At 35.2% G+C, this 17,690-nt stretch overlaps 1 protein-coding gene across 5 annotated transcripts in view; it reads right to left on the bottom strand.

The window, feature by feature from the left end:
- The window catches only part of ZC3H12B (zinc finger CCCH-type containing 12B), a 518,944-nt gene that overhangs the window by 167,264 nt on the left and 333,990 nt on the right, over positions 1–17,690 (bottom strand). Inside the window, exon 3 of one of the 5 annotated variants that reach the window (XM_085007254.1) lies at positions 14,585–14,622. The exons of 3 other annotated variants lie outside the window; for them this stretch is intronic. The gene's annotated coding sequence lies outside the window, so the exon portion shown is untranslated. The remainder of the gene's footprint in view (positions 1–14,584; positions 14,623–17,690) is intronic. One more of the 5 variants, XM_085007255.1, reaches the window with a different exon arrangement.

The raw sequence follows: 17,690 nt of genomic DNA, 5'->3' as shown, positions 1-17,690 counted from the left end.
ATATACATTTCTCTAATAATTAGTGATGTTGAGCAGTTTTTCATGTGCTTGTTGGCCATTGGTGTATCTTCCTTGGAGAAATGTTTATTCAGGTCTTCTGCCCATTTTTCAGCTGGGTTGTTGATTTTTTGCTGTTGAGATGTATGAGTTGTTTGTATGTTTTAGAGATGAAGTCCTTGTCAGTTGCATAATTTGAAAATATTTTCTCCCATTCTGTAGGTTACTTTTTTATGGTTACTTTTGCTGTGCAAAAGCTTCTCAGTATGATGAGGTCCTATTGTTTTATTTTTTGTTTTTATTTCTATTGCTTTGGGAGACTGACCTAAGAAAACATTTCTAAGGTTGATGTCAGAGAATGTTTTGCCTTGTTTCTCTTCCAGGAATTTGATGGTGTCTTGCCTTATGTTTAAGTCTTTAAGCCATTTTGATTTTACTTTTTGCATGGTGTGAGGGTATGTTCTTTTTTCAATTTTTTTATTGTTATTTCTCCAATACAATTTTTTTCTACTGCACAGCATGGTGACCCAGTTACACATACATGTATACATTCTTTTTTCTCCCATTATTATGCTCTATCATAAGTGACTAGACTCTAGTTACATTGATTTACATGCAGCTGTCCAGTTTTTCCAGCATTAAATTCTAAAGAGACTTTTTCCCATTTTATATTCTTGCCTCCTTTGTCAAAGATTAGCTGACCATAGGTATCTCAGGTTATTTCTGAGTCCTATATTCTGTTCCATTGGTCCATATGTCTGTTTTGGTACCAGTACCACACTGTCTTGATTACTGAAGCTTTTTAAAAAATTTATTGATTTATTATTTGTTGTGATCTTTCTTCTACAAAAAATATTTATTAGCATCATGTCTCACATTCCAGAATCGGTTATCAACAGGAGATGCACCGACTAGACCAGAGTAGAGCCCACAAGGCAGCCTGGGAATCTAGATTTCACTCTTAACCAGTTATTTTATATATATATATATATATTACTGAAGCTTTGTAAAATTGTCTGGAATCTGGGAAAGTTATGCTTCCTCCTTGTTTTTATTCCCCCTCAGGATTTCTTTAGCAATTCTGGGTCTTTTATGTTTCCATATAAAATTGGGGGTTGTTTGTTCAAATTCTGTAAAAAATGTCATGGGTAATTTGATAGGGATTGCATTGAATATGTAGATTGCTTTGGGAAGTATGGCCATTTAAAAAATATTAATTTTGCCAATCCAGGATCATGGAATATCTTTCCATTTCTTTGAATCCACTTTCATTTCCTTGATTGATGTTTGATAGTTCTCAGCTATTAGAATTTAATCTATTTAGTCAGGTTTATTCCTAGGTATTTAATTGTTTTAGTTGTGAATTTAAAAGGTATTGTATTTTTTTCCTTTTCTAATATTTCATTGTTAGTATACAGAAATGCATCCACTAATCTTGTATCCGGCTACTTCACTGAATTCATTGAGAAGTTCACATAATTTATGTGTGGAGTCCTTAGGGTTTCTATATAGTATCATGTCATCTGCTTAGAGTGACAATTTTACCTCTTCCCTTCCAATCTGGAAAACTTTAATTTATTTAGTTTGTCTGATTTCTGTGGCTAGGACTTTCAGTACTAACTTGAATAAAAGTGGTGAGAGTAGGAATCCTTGTCTTGTTCCAGATTTTAGCAGGAAGGTTTTCAGCTTTTCTGCATTGAGTATTATATTTGCTGTGGGTTTGTCATAAATGGCTTTGAGTATGTTAAGGGATGTTTCCTCTATACCCTTTGTAAGAGTTTTTTGTCATGAATGGATGTTGGAATTTGACAAATGCTTTTTCTTCATCTATTGAGATGATCATGTGGTTTTCTACTTTTCTTCTGTTAAAGCAATGTATGTTGTTGATTGAATTGGATATGTTGAACCAACCTTGTGATCTTTGGATTAATACCACTTGGTCATGGTGCATGATATTTTTTATATATTGTTAGATTCAGTTGACTAAAATGTTGTTAAGAATTTTTGCATCTATATTTATCATAGATATTGGCATATAATTTTCTTTTTTGCTAGTATCTTTGGTTATGCTATTAGGGTGAAAGTGGATTCTTAGAATGTCTTTGGGATTATTCTTTCTTCCTCAACCTTTTGGGAAAGTTTAAGAAAGATGGGTATAATTTCTTCATTGTATGTCTGGTAGAATTCACCTGTGAAGCCATCTGGTCCTGGATTTTCGTTTGTAGGGAGTATTTTTATTACATATCCAGTGTTATTACTAGTTATCAGTTTGTTGAATTTATCTATTTCTTCTTGCTTCAGTTTTCATGGGCTGTGAGTCACTAGAAAGTTGTCCATTTCCTCTAGGTTGTCAAATATGTTGGTATATAATTGTTATAGTGTTCTCTTATGGATTTTTGTATTTCTGTAGTATCAACTGAGATTTTTCATTTCTTATATATTTTTTGAGATTTTCTCTCCTCTTCTTGGTGAGTATGGCCAGAGCTTTGTGAATTTTGTATACCCTTTCAAAGGACAAGCTCTCGATTTATTAATTTTTTTCTATTGTTTCTTGAATCTCTATTTTATGATTTCCTCTCAGATCTTTATGATTTCCTCCCTTCTGCTGACATTAGGCTTTGTTTGTTTGTTTTTTCCTATTTCTTTTAGGTGGTGGGTTAAGTTGTCAATTTGATATTTTTGCTCTTTTTTAAATTTTATTTTTATTTCTTTATATATATATATATATAGACTATACAGCATGGTGACCCAGTTACAATACATGTATACATTCTATTTTAGCACATTATTGTGCTCCATCATAAATTGCTAGACATAGTTCAAAGTATTACACATCAGGATCTCATTGCTAATCCATTCCAAAGGCAATAGTTTGTATCTATTAACCCCAAGCTCCCAATCCATTCCACTCCCTCCCCCTCCCTCTTGGCAACCACAAGTCTATTCTCCAAGTCAATGAATTTCTTTTATGTAGAAGGTTCATTTGTGCCATATATTAGATTCCAGATAGAAGTGATATCACATGGTATATTTCTTTCTCTTTCTGACTTCTTTCACTCAGGATGAGAGTCTCTAGTTCCATCCATGTTGCTGCAAATGGCAAAATTTCATTCTTTTTTATGGCAGAGTCATATTCCATTGTGTATATATAACACATCTTCTTGATCCAATTATCTATCGGTGGACATTTGGGTTGATTCCATGTCTTGGCTATTGTGAGTTGTCAATGAACATGCAGGTGTTTGTGTGTTTTTTTAAGGAGAGTTTTCTCTGGATATATGCCCAAGAGTGGGATTGCTGGGTCACATGGTAGTTCTATGTATAGTTTTCTAAGGTACCTCCATACTGTTCTCAATAGCAGTTGTACCAGCTTCCATTCCAACCAACAGTGCAAGAGGGTTCCCTTTTGTCCACACCCCCTCCAGGATTTGTTATTTGTGAACTTATTAATGATGACCATCCTGATTGTTGTGAGGTGGTATCTCATGGTAGATTTGATTTGTATTTCTCTAATAATCAGGGATGTTGAGCATTGTTTCAACTGCTTGTTGGACATTTGTATATCTTCCTTGACGTTTTTCACAGAACTAGAAAAAACTATCCAAAAATGTTTATGGAACCACAAAAGACCCAGAATTGCCAAAGCAATTCTGAGGAACAAAACCAAGCAAGAGGCACTATTACAAAGCCCCCGCAATCAAGACAGTATGGTACTGGTACCAAAACAGACAGACAGATGAATGGAACAGAATAGAGAACCCAGAAATAAACCCTGACACCTACAGTCAATTAATCTTTGACAAAGGAGGCAAGAACATAAAATTGGGAAAAGACAGTCTTTTTAGCAAGCATTGCTGGGAAACCTGGACATCTGCATGCAAATCAATGAAACTAGAACACACCCTCACACCATGAACCAAAATAAACTCCAAATGGCTGAAAGACTTAAATATAAGACAAGATACCATCAAACTCTTGGAAAAGAAACTAGGCAAAACATTCTCTTACATAAATCTTACAAATGTTTTCTCAGGTCAGTCTCCCAAAGCAACAGAAATAAGAGCAAAAAATAAACCAATGGGACCTAATCAAATGGACAAGCTTGTGCACAGCAAAGGAAACCAAAAAGAAAACAGAAAAACAAGTTACAGAATGGGAGAAAATAGTTTCAAATGTTACAACTGACAAGGGCCTAATCTCTAAAATATACAAACTTATACAGCTCAACAGCAAAAAAGCCAACAACCCAATTGAAAGTGGGCAAAGGGCCTGAATAGATTTTTCTTCTTTTTTGAGGATGGCCTGTATTGCTATGGACTTCCCTCTAAGTACTGCTTTTGCAGCATCCCATTGATGTTGAATGGTTGTGTCTTCATTATCATTTATTTTGAGGTATTCTTTTTATTTTCCTTTTGATTTCCTTGCTGACCCATTGGTTTTTAGTAGCATGTTGTTTAACTTCCATATAGTCATGTTTTTCTCATTTCTTTTCCTGTGGTTGATTTCTAGTTTCATGCCATTGTGATCAGAGAATATACTTGAAATAATTTCTATACTCAAATTTGTTAAGTTTGGTTTTGTGCCCCTGTTTGTGGTCAATCCTTGAGAATGTTCCACATGCCCTTGAAAACAATGTGTATTCTGATTTTTTGGGGTGTTATATCCTGAAAATATCAATTAAGTCTGTTTTATATTGTGTCATTTAAGATGTCTGTGGCATTATTGATTTTCTGTCTAGAGCATCTGTCCGTTGATGTAAGTGTGGTGTTAAACTCTTCTACTATTATTGTATTCCCATCAATGTCTCCTTTTATGTCTGTTTATATTTGTTGTATGTATTTGAGTGCTCCTATATTAGGGTCATATATATTGATGATTGTAATATCCTCTTCTCAAGAGGATACTTTCTTCATCAAATAGTGTCCTTCTTTGTCTTTCTTTATAGCCTTCATTTTAAAGTGTATTTTGTCTGATATGAGTATTGCAACTCCTGCTTTCCTGTCCTTTCCATTCGCTTGAAATAACTTTTTCCATCCCCTCACATTCAATTTATGTGTTTTTGCCCTAAGGTGACTGTCTTGTAGGTGGCATATTGTAGACTCTTGTTTTTTTGTTTTGTTTTGTTTTCATTACTCAGTGAATTTACTACATTTATAGTTATACAATGATCATCAAAATCCAATTTTATAGGATTTCCATCCCACAGCCCCAGTACTTCCCCCACCCCATAAACTTTCTCCTTGGGAAACCATAAGTTTTTCAGAGTCTGAGATTCAGTATTTGTTCTGCAAAGAAGTCCTTTTTTCAGATTCCACATCTCAGTGAAAGCATTTGATGTTGGTGTCTCATTGTCTCACTGACTTCACTTAGCATGATAATTCCTAAATCCATCCATGTTGCTAAAAATTATGGTATTTCATTCCTTTTAAAGGCTGAGTAATAGTCCATTGTGTATATGTACCACATTTTCTTGATCCACTCCTCTGTCAATGGACATTTAGGTTGTTTCCATGTCTTGGCTATTGAAAATAGTGCTGCAATGAAAATCGGAGTACATGTGTCTTTGTGATTGCTCTGGATAGATGCCCCAGGTTTCTGAGCAAACTCCATACTGTTTTCCACAGTGGTTACACCAATTTACAGCCCCACCAACAGTGTAATAGGGTTCCTTTTTCTCCACACCCTCTCTAGCACTTAATGTTTGTAGACTTTTTGATGATGGCCATTCTGGCTGGTGTAAGGTGCTACCTCATAGTAGTTTTGATTTGCATTTCTCTAATAATGAGTGATGTTAAACATCTTTTCATGTGAATTTTGGCCATCCATATGTCTTCTTTAGAGAATCGTCTGTTTAGAATTTCTGCCCATTTTTTTTGATATGGTTGTTCTTTTTTTTGATATTGAGCTGCAGAAGGTGTTTATAAATTGTGGCGATTAATCCCTTGTCAGTCACTTCATTTGCAAATGTTTTCTCCCATTCTGTGGGTTCTCTTTTCATTTAGTTTAGGCTTTCTTTGCTGTGCAGAAAACTAAGTTTAATTAAGTCCCATTTGTTTATTTTTGTTTTTATTGTCATTACTCTAAGAGGTGAATCTGAGAAGACGTTGCTGTCATTTATGTCAGAGAGTGTTTGGCCTATGTTTTCCTTTAAGAGGTTTATAGTATCTGGTCTTATATCTAGGTCTTTAACTCATTTTGAGTTTATTTTTGTGTATGGTGTTAGGGAGTGTTCTAATTTCATTCTTTTCCATGTGGCTGTCTGGTTTTCCCAGCACCACTTAATGAACAGGCTGTCTTTTCTCCATTGTATACTCTTGCCTCCTTTGTTATAAATTAGTTGGCTGTAGGTGTGTGGGTTTAATTCTGGACTTTCTATTCTGTTCCACTGATCTGTAGTTCTGTCTTTGTGCCAGTACCATATGGTTTTGATGATTGTTGCTTTGTAGTATAGTCTGAAGTCTGGGAGCCTGATTCTTCCAGCTCCATTTTTCTTTTTCAGGATGTCTTTGGCTATTCTGGGTCTTTTGTGCTTCCAAACAAACTTGAAAATATTTTGTTCAAGTTCTGTGAAAAATGTCCTTGGTAATTTGATAGGGATAGCATTGAATCTGTAGATTGCCTTGGGTAGTATTATCATTGTGATAATATTGACTCTTCCAATCCACAAGCATGGTATGTCTTTCTATCTATTTGTGTCGTCTTTGATTTCTTTCATCAGTGTCTTATTATAGTTTTCAGAGTACAGGTCTTTTGTCTCTTTAGGTATGTTTAATACTAGGTATTTTATTCTTTTGGATGCGATGGGAAATGGAACTGCCTCCCTAATTTCTCTTTCTGATCAAATGCTGTTGATTTCTGTGTATTAGTTTTGTATCCTGTGACTTTGCCAAATTCATGGATGAGCTCAGTTTTCTGGTAGAGATTTTAGGATTCTCTAGGTATAGTATCATGTCATCTGCAAGTAGTGATAGTTTTACTTCTTCCTTTCCAATTTGGATTCCTTTTATTTCTTTTACTTCTCTGATTGCTGTAGCTAGGACTTCCAAAACTATGTTGAATAGTAGTGGTTTGAGTGAACATCCTTGTCTTATTCCTGATCTCAGTGGGAATTCTTTCAGCTGTTCATCATTGAGAATGATGTTAGCTGTGAATTTGTCTTATATGGCCTTTATTACGTTGAGGTTGAGGTAGGCACACTTTCTGAAGGGTTTTTATCACAAATGAGTATTGGATTTTGTCAAAGGCTTTTTCTGTGTCTATTGAGAGGATCATATGTTTTTTATTCTTCAGTTTGTTAATGTGGTGTATCACACTGATTGATTTGTGGATAGTGAAGAACACTTGCATCCCTGGGATGATCATTATGTACAACCCTTTTAATGTATTGTTGGGTGAGGTTTGCTAGTATTTTGTTGAGGATTTTTGCATCTATGTTCATCAGTGAAATTGGCCTGTAATTTTCTTTTTTTGTGGTATCTTTGTCTGGTTTTGGTATGAGGGTGATGGTGGCTTCATAGAATGAGTTTGGGAGCATTTCTTCCTCTGCAATTTTTTGGAATAATTTCAGAAGGACAGGTTTTTTTTTTAATCCAGCCTGCCACTCTATGTTTTTTGATTAGAGCATTTGGTATATGGATATTTAAGGTAATTATTGCTGAATAAATATTTAATGCTATTTTAAACCTTGTTTTCCAGTTGATTATGTTTCTCTTTGGTTCTTTGTTTTTTTATTGTTGTCTTTTTGTCTTTGTAGGGCCACACCTGTGGCATATTGCGGTTCCCAGGCTAGGGGTCCAATCTCAGCTGTGGCTTCTGGCCTACTCCACAGCCACAGCAATGCAGGATCCAAGCCAAATTTGCAATCTACACCACAGATCACTTCAACACCAGAACCTTAGTCCACTGAGAGAGGCCAGGGATCAAACCCACAACCTCATGGTTCCTGGTCAGATTGATTTCCACTGTGCCACAACAGGCATTCCCATCCTTTGTTCTTTTCTTCTCTTTTCTTTTTTTTTGGTTGGATGATTTCCTTTTATTTTATGCTTGTGTCCTTTTCTATCTAGTTTTCGTGAATGTAATGTTTGGTTTTGATTTGTGCTTGCCTTGATTTCAATTATGTTAATCCCTTCCTACATCTGCCTGCTTTAGCCTGATAGTCATATAGGCTCAAACGCAATCTAAAGAAAAAAGAACCTAGATTTTCTTACTTTCCTTTCCCACATAATATGATTTTGAAGTCCTTTCTTAACATCTTCAAGTTTATCCTTTTGCTGTTCCTTGTGTTTATCATAACTTTTACAATAGACTTTTTTTCTTTTAGATATTTATACTGGCCTATTTAAGTGAATTTCTCCATCCTATTTTTTTTTATTTTCAGGATCCTTTTCAGTATATCTTATAGAATGGATTTAGTATTGTTGTACTCTTTTAGTTTTTTGTTTGTTAGAGAAATTCTTTATTTCTCCTTCAATTTTAAATGATATTCTTGCTGGGTAGAGTTTTCTAGGCTGATAAATTCTCCCTTTTGGAACCTGAATATATCTTGCCACTCTCTCTGGTATTCAGTGTTTCTGTAGAGAAAATAACTGATAGCCTTATGGGGGTTATAACTGTAATTAACTTGGTTTTTCTCTTGCTGCCTTTAGAATCAGCTTTTTATCTTTAACTATTTCCATTTTCATTATAATACGTCTTGATCTGGACCTGTGTGGGATCGACATGTTTAGGGCTCTCTGTGCTTTCTGTATCTTGACATCTGTTTCCTTTAGATTTGGAAAGTTTTAGGCCACGATTCCGTCAATTATACTATATTGAAACTATTTTCTCCCATTATATAAGTTGTCTTTTTGTCTTCTTGTTGGTTTCCTTTGCTGTGCAAAGCTTGTCAGTTTGATTAGGAACCACTGGTTTATTTTTGCTCTTATTTCTGTTGCTTTGGGAGACTGACCTGAGAAAATATCCATGAGATTGATGTCGGAGAATGTTTTGCCTATGTTCTCTTCTAGGAGTTTGATTATATCTTGTCTTATATTTAAGTCTTTCAGCCATTTGAAGTTTATTTTTGTGCATGGTGTGAGGGTGTGTTCTAGTTTCATTGCTTTGCATGCAGCTGTCCAGGTTTCCCAGCAATACTTGCTGAAAAGACTGTCTTTTCCCAATTTTATGTTCTTGACTCCTTCAAAGATTAATTGACTGTAGGTGTCAGAGTTTATTTCTGGGTTCTCTATTCTCTTCAATTGGTCTGTATGTCTGTTTTGGTACCAGTACCACACTTTCTTGCTGACTGTGGCTCTGTAATATTGCTTGAGGTCTGGGAGAGTTATTCCTCCTGCATGTTTTTTTGTTCCTCAGAACTGCTTTGGCAATTCTGGGTCTTTTGTGGTTCCATATAAATGTTTGGATTGTTTGTTCTAGTTCTGTGAAAAATGTAGTGGGTAATTTAATAGGGATTGCATTGAATCTGTAGATTGTTTTGGGTCATGTGCTCATTTTTATGAAATTAATTTTTCCAATCTAGGAACACGGAATATATTTCCATTTCTTTACATCTTCTTTAATTTCCTTGATTAATGTTTTACAGTTCTTGGTACATAGGTCCTTTGCCTCCTTGGTCAGGTGTATTCCCAGGTATTTGATTTTTTGTGTGCAATTTTAGGAGATATTGTGATTTTGTATTCCTTTTCTAAAGTTGCATTGAGAGTATACAGAAACACAACTGATTTCTGAATGTTAATCTTATATCCTGCTACTTTGCTGAATTTTTTGATCAGTTCAAGTAATTTTTTGATTGAGTCCTTAGAGTTTTCTATTTATAGTGTCATGTCATCTCCATACAGGGACTGTTTTACGTGTTCTCTTCCTCTTTGTATGCCTTTTATTTCTTTTGTTTTTCTGATTGTTGTGGACTTACAATACTATGTTGAATAGCAGTGGTGAGATTTGGCATCCTTGTCTTGTTCCAGATTTTGGAGGGAAGGCTTTTAGTTTTTTCTGCATTGAGTATTATATTTGCTGAGGGTTTGTCATAAATGGCTTTGATTATGTTAAAGAATGGTCCCTTTTTACCCACTTTGGAGAGTTTTGGTCACTAACGGATGTTGGACTTTGTCAAATGCCTTTCTTGCATTTATTGAGATGATCATGCTTTTGACTTAATTGTAATTTTCAGGACATTACATACAAAAAAATCAGAATACACATTTTCTCAGGTGTGCATTCTCATGAATTGGTCACATAATGGGGCACATAGCTAACTCTAACAAATTTATGAGTATAGAAATTATTTAAAGTATCTTCTCTGACCACAGTGCCATGAATCTAGAAATCAACCACATGAAAAGAAATGAGAAAAAACCTACTACAAGGAGACTAAACAACATGCTACCAAAAAACCAATGGGTCAATGAGGAAATCAAGAAGGAAATTAAAAAATACCTCAAGACAAATGGTAATGAAGACACAACTTCTCATAATCTAGGTGATGCTGCAAAAGCATTGCTCAGAGGGAAGTTCATATCAATACAGGCCTTGCTCAGAAAAGAAGATCTCAAATGACAACTTAACCCACCACCTAAATGAATTAGAAAAAGAAGAACAACAAAAAACCCTAAAGTCAGCAGAAGGCATGAAATCATAAAGATCAAAGAGGAAATCAATAAAATATAGATTCAAAAAATAATAGAAAAAATCAATCAAACCAAGAGGTGGTTCCTTGAAAAGGTAAACAAAATTGACAAACCTCTGGCTATACTCACGAGAAGAGGAGAAAAAGAACCCAAATAAACAAAATAACAAATGAGAAAAAGGAGAAATCATGATGGATACTGCAGAAATACAGAAACCATAAGAGAATACTATGGACATTTGTATGACAACAAATTTGACAATCTGGAAGAAATGGACAACTTTCTAGAGTCTTAAAGCCTGCCAAAACTGAATCAAGAAGAAATAGATCAACAGAAGAGACCAATCACCAAAAATGAAATTCAATGTCATAAAATCACTCCATACAAATAAGAGTCCAAGACCAGATGGCTTCACAGGCGAATTCTACCAAACATAGAAGGAGGAACTGGAGCCCACCCTCCTTAAACTTTTTCAAAATGTTGAAGAAGAAACACTCCCAAAGACATTTTCTACCATCACCCTAATTCGAAAACCAGACAAAGATACCACCAAAAAAGAAAACTATTGGCCAATATCTTTTATGAATATAGATGCGAAAATTCTCAACAAAATTTTAGCCAACTGAATCCAACAACATATCAAAAAGATCGTACACCATGACCAGGTGGGATTCATCCAAGGTTCACAAGGATGGTTCAACATACGCAAATCAATCAACACCATACACCACATTAACAAAAGAAAAATCAATCCCCTTTTCTTTTTCTTCTTCTGGATTATATGGATTGGCCGGCTTTTATGCATAGTTTGGCCCACTTTACATTATCCCATAGATCTCATATTGCTTTCATGTTTTTCCTTTTTTTTCTGTCTGCTGTCCTGATTTTGTGATTTACTATATTCTAGCTTCCAAGTCACAAATTCATTTCTCTGCATTATTCTTTGTGCTCTTCGTTGCCTTTAACTCACCTTGCATCTCTGCAAATAAGTTTTCTAATTTTTCTTGGCTCCTCATTATATTTTCTATTCCGTTTCTCAAGTAATCTGGTTTACTCTTCATATGCACACTTAATTCCTTCAGAATTTCCACTGTTCCCTTTTTGAACTCAGTGTCTGTTAGACTACAGAGGTCTGTTTCATCATTTGCATCCTCAGGGTTATTTCTCCTGTTCTTCTAACTTAGAATGGTTCATAAACTTCTTCTTTTTGCTTATATTTCTCTTATTCTATGAGTTTAGGAGAAATAACTACTGTAGTCTTTGGGGCTATTATATGTGATATAACCCCAAGTAATTTGTGAGGCTTACTGTTTACTTTTGGCTTGAGGGTTTGGATGCTTGCTATACCTTTCCTCAGTGTATCAGGCTGTTATTGTCTTGATAGCATGCTCTGTGTGCTTTCGGGGAGATGGAGGCAGTGAACAAGGCTAGTAGCCTGTGCCTGGTTGCTGGGCCCCCAACAGTGGCAAGAAATAGAGGGAAGGTGGCACAGGCTGCTACTAGTTGCTGGGCCCTAGAAATGGCAATGAAATTCAAGGAAGTTTAGGTGGCACCGGAGCATTTGTCAGTGGCAGGATGCCAGATGTGTTTGTTCCCATGGGAGTGAGAGCAACAATGTGTTTGCTCAGTTTCAGTGTCCTCCTCTGTGCCAACCTCTGAGGTGACTTGGGCCACAGGTGGTGCCTGTTCATGGACCCTTAGTGGTGGCAGGCCACACCCACCTCTCGAGTCTGAAATGACTGCAGTGGTTTGCCCTTACTGCCTGTAGACCATGCAAGAGGCACCCCATCATCCTTATCCCATACATGAGACACCTTGCTGCCAGTATCCCTGTCCTCTGAGAATCCAGGCTTGCACAGAGGAAAATATTCCCATGGCAGTTCACCCCTCCTTTTTACCTCCCCAACAATGGTGCCTTGCTTCTCCTGTGGGCTTTGACCTCATCCCAGTTTCCCTGGGTTGTAGCACTCCTCTCCCCAGTCCCTGGCACACCACTCCCTAGCCCCTCAAGCTATTTCCACACAGCCAACCCTTGGCTTCATCCTGGACCCGACCCCTGGAACCTGTGTCTCAGAGCCCAGCCCCCATCCAAGCATCTCAGGATGTGTTGTGCCAGGAGTGGTACCAGTGGTCTGTTTGGATCTCTCTCTGCTTTTCCCTCCTCAATCCAGCTGCTGCACTTTTCTCGAGTCTTTGAAGTACCTCCATATTGACTGAGCTGCCATCATTTAGGTGGCTTCCCAGTGTATGAATTCCTTTCCTCTTTCACAGCTCCCTCTCAGGAGTTCCAGTCCTGTCCTGATTCCTTTCTCTCTATATATATTTTTTTCTCCTTTTATTCTACCCAGTTATTTTGGAGGGTTTTTTGTGTGTGATTTTTGGAGGTTTAAAGTCTTCTGCCAGCATTAAGTAGATGTTCTGTATGAATCATTCCACATGTTGATGGTTTTTTGCATGTGTGTTTCTGGGAGAAGGTAAGAACCACATCTTACTCCACCACCATCTTGATCTTGCCTCCCCCAAAAAACAGAGATCATAGGCTGCACAGCTGTGGAGGGAGAACCTGGAGGGAGGAGCTACTGGCAGGAAAGTTGAGCAAGCACGGAGCTCATGAAACCACAGTAAAGCCATAAATATTGTTGATGTGCTAAAAAGTATGGAGTTGTGACAAAGTTGCCACTTCTTATCAAACACAAATCCACTTTCCAAAAATGTCAAATGATCAATTATTATTTAGCACTTAAAAAAGCTCTCAGGCTATAACCTTCTTTCATATGTAAAACATTAGAAGAAATTAAAATTTCAGATAATGTATTTTCATAGATTCAATCACAAAAAGAAGTTTAAAAGTGAGTAAAATATATTACAAAACTTAGTTTAGCAAAAATTCCATGTATTTATCTCATTTGTGTTTTAGAACTAACAAATTAAATTACAAAGATGTATATTATTTCCCCCGTTGCCTAAATGAGAATACTGAAGCCCTGAAATATTATGTGGCTTAGTTTTATCTCATAAAACTCCACACTGGTAGAGCTAGACCTGGAACACAGATCTTCTGACCCCTAGAACATTTTTTCTTTTGCCTTCTCGACCACTGTTGTATATTATTCCACTGTACGGATCTACTAGAATATATTTATTCATTTACCTTTTGATGAACCTTTGGGTTATTTCCAGTTTTGCAACTAAAGCTGCTATATGTGTATATAAATATTAGGTTGGACATATGTTTACATTTCTCTTGGTTAAATTACTAAGAATGACTGGATCATATAAAGATAGTTCTATCTTTAATTTGAAGAAGCTGCCAAATTGTTTTCCAAAGTAGTTGTATCAATTTACATTCTAACCAGCAGTGTGTGTATGACTTCTAGTTTTACTAAATCCTTGCTAACACTTGATGTGGTTAAGTTTTCTTTCTTTCTTTTTTAAAATAATTTAGTTATTCTCGTAGGTATGTGGTTTTAATTTACATTTCTCTAATGGTTAATGACATTGTACATCTATCCCTGTGCATATTTGCAACCAATATCTCTTTTACGGTGAAGTGTTTTTTCAAATATCATACACTTTTTAAAAATTAGGTAATTTTGTTTTTTTGTTAGTGAGCTTTTATTTCCATTTATTTATTTTTAAAGGCAAGAGTAAATTATACTTTAATTCAAAGATTTTACAAACCTGTAAACTATGAATTTGACACTATTACTACAGATAACTGTAACTATGCATTAGAATCTAAATTTATACATGACAAAATCAAATGATAATAATAAAATTGGAAGCAAACTAAAAATATTCAAAAAATACAAAAATGAAATATATGTGAACAAAACAGCTTTTGGTTTGTGTCTAAAAATACCTATGTTCAAAAATGTCTTCACAGGTATTAGTAAGGGTAAATTGCCCAGTTTGAAATAATTGGAATTTACTTATGTATATATATATATCCTCCTTACCACTCAATCAGTATAGAATCAGAAGCTTCTCTTTGCTGCTGGAGAAAATAAACACAGAAACACAGTATTAATTCAATAATGAAACAACTAACACATGTTGTTTCTTAAGACAGAACCTTCTTAAAAATATATTATTGGGAGTTCCCGTCGTGGCGCAGTGGTTGGCGAACCCAGCTAGGAACCATGAGGTTGCGGGTTCGATCCCTGCCCTTGCTCAGTGGGTTGACGATCTGGCATTGCCGAGGGCTGTGGTGTAGGTCGCAGACGCGGCTCAGATCCTGTGTAGCTGTGGTTCAGGCATGGGCTGGCAGCTACAGCTCCGATTAGACCCCTAACCTGGGAACCTCCATATGCCTCTGGAGTGGCCCAAGAAATGGCAAAAGGACAAAAAAAAAAAAAAAAATATATATATATATATATTATTTGCATTCATTTATGATTAACTTTTCTCTCCTTTACACAGCATTTTATTTATTTATTAAACAGAATTTTATTTTGAATAGTACTATATTTTATTTTTTATTTAAAATTTTTAAAAACTCCAGCATTTTACTGAGTATCAAGTATTCTATTAGACAATCCTATACACTATTTTATTTAAAATTCCCATCAAATTCTGAGCTATTCATTCAATTTTAATTTAATTTTAATTAAAGATCTTTTTGTTTTGTTTTTATTTTTAATTTTAAAAAATTATACAATTTTTAATGGTTACTTTCCGTTTACAACTATTATAATATATTGGCTTTCCTTAGCCCAAATAATTTTCCTTATTTTTCTTGTTAAAGTCATAGATGTAGATTTTGCACTTTTGTTTATTGTGTAAGGTAAGAGTTAAGGGTCAAGGTTCCTTTATTTAGTTTTTTTTCTTTGGATATGGATTTCTAATTATTCCAGCAACTTGTGTTAAGAGATTCACTTTTTTCCCCCTTAAATAGCCTTTACGTCTTTATAAAAAATCAATTGACTATATATATGTGGGTCTATTTCTAAACTCTCTAATCTGTCCCACTGACTTACTTTCACCATTAATTTACTTTCACTATATTGCTTACTGCAGCTTTATAATAAGGATTGATATCAGGTAGTGAGTCCTCCAGGTTTTTTTAAAAAGTCTTATGTTTTTATTTATTTATTTATATTGCTTTTTAATTTTTTTCTTTATTGCTGGTGAGATTTTTTTTCTCATTTTATTGAAGTATAATGAGTTACAGTATTATATTAGTTTCAAGGGTACTACATGATTCTACATTTTTACATTATAAAATAATCACCACAATAAGTTTAGTTACCATCTGTCACCATACAACTTATTACAATTATTATTGACTCTTTCCTATGTTGTACATTACATCCCTGTGACATTTATTTTATAACTGGAAGTTTGCACCTCTTAATCTCCATAACTTCACCTCATCTCCCATAGCCATTCCCTTTGGCAATAACCAATTTGTTCTCTTTATATATAAGTCTTTTTGTTTTGTTATGCTTGTTTGCTTGTTTTGTGTCTTAGATTCCACCTATAAGTACAATCATATGGTATTTTACTTTGACTTATTTCACTCTGCTTAATAATTTCCAGGTCCATCCATGTTGTCACAAATGCAAAATTTTACTGATACTTTTGGCTGGGTAATATTCCATACATACACACACCACATCTTCTTTATTCATTTATTGATGGACACTTAGGTTGCTTCAATATCATGTCTATAGTAAAAATTACTTCAGTGAACATAGGAGTACATATCTTTTTGAATTAGTGTTTGTTTCCTTTGAGTAGATAATCAGAAGTGAAATTGCTGGACTTCAGAGAAGTTCTATTTTTCATTTTCAAAGAAATATTCATAATGTTTTCTAGAGTGGTTGCATAAATCTTCATCCCCATTAAGAGTACCATAGCTTTCTTTACATTTCTAAGTACATGGAATACCATTTTCCATTCCATCACATTCAGTCTGTGTACGCCTTCAGTTCTGAAGTGAGTGTTGTGTCGGTAGTGATTTTTTAAACTTTGAGTATATATTAAAAACTGATTTCTATTATTTATGTTCAATAATTGTGCTCTGTATACAGAAATAATTCATATTTGTTGTAATTATATTGAAACCAATAATTTTCTAGTGTAAATTTTAACTTGAAAAGAAGCATATTTATCAAATTCAAAGATGCTTTTTTCTTTTTGAATGTTTTTATTAAAGTACAGTTGATTTACACTGTTATGCCAATCTTTGCTGTAGAGCATAGTGACCCAGTCACACACACACATACATTTTTTATCAAAATTATCTTCCATCATGTTCTATCCCAAGAAATTGTGTAGAGTTCCCTGTGCTGTACAGTAGGACCTCATTGCTTATCCATCCTAAATATAATAGTTTGAATCTATTAACCCCAAACTCCTCATCCATTCCACCCCCTCTCCTCTACTTCTTGGCAACCACAAGTCTGTTTGTTCTCTATGAGTCTGTTTCTGTTTTGGAGGTAGGTTCATTTGTGCCATGTTTTACATTCCACACATAAGTGATATCATATGGTATTTGTCTATTTCTGACTTACTTCACTTAGTATGAGAATCTCTAGGTGGATTCATGCTGCTGCAAATGCCATTATTTCATTCTTTATGGCTGAGTAGTATTTCATTGTATATATGCACCACTTCTTATTAATCCACTCATCTCTCAATTTACATTTAACTTGTTTCCATGTCTTGGCTATTGTGAATAGTACTGCAATGGACACAGTGGTGCATCTATATTTTTGACTTATAGATTTGTCTGGATATATGTCCAGGAGTGGGATTGGTGGCTCATATGGTATATTTATATTTAAGTTTTTTTTGTGTGTGTCTTTTCTAGGGCCACTCCCGTGGCATATGGAGGTTTCCAGGCTAGGGGTCTAATTGGAGCTGTAGCCGCTGGCTTACACCACAGCCACAGCAATGTGGGATCCGAGCTGCATCTGCAACCTACACCATGGCTCATGGCAATGCTGGATTCTTACCCACTGAGCAAGGCCAGGGATCAAACCTGCAATCTCATGGTTCTTAGTCGGATTCATTAACCACTGAACCATGACAGGAACTCCTATATTTAAGTTTTCTGAG

Source organism: Sus scrofa, chromosome X (genome assembly GCF_054392235.1).
Source record: "Sus scrofa isolate SSC_HxYL_T2T_F1_AM1 chromosome X, Sscrofa_HxYL_maternal_Yorkshire_Landrace_v2.0, whole genome shotgun sequence".
Lineage (NCBI taxonomy): Eukaryota > Metazoa > Chordata > Mammalia > Artiodactyla > Suidae > Sus > Sus scrofa.
This window is presented reverse-complemented; position numbering and strand designations above follow the sequence as displayed.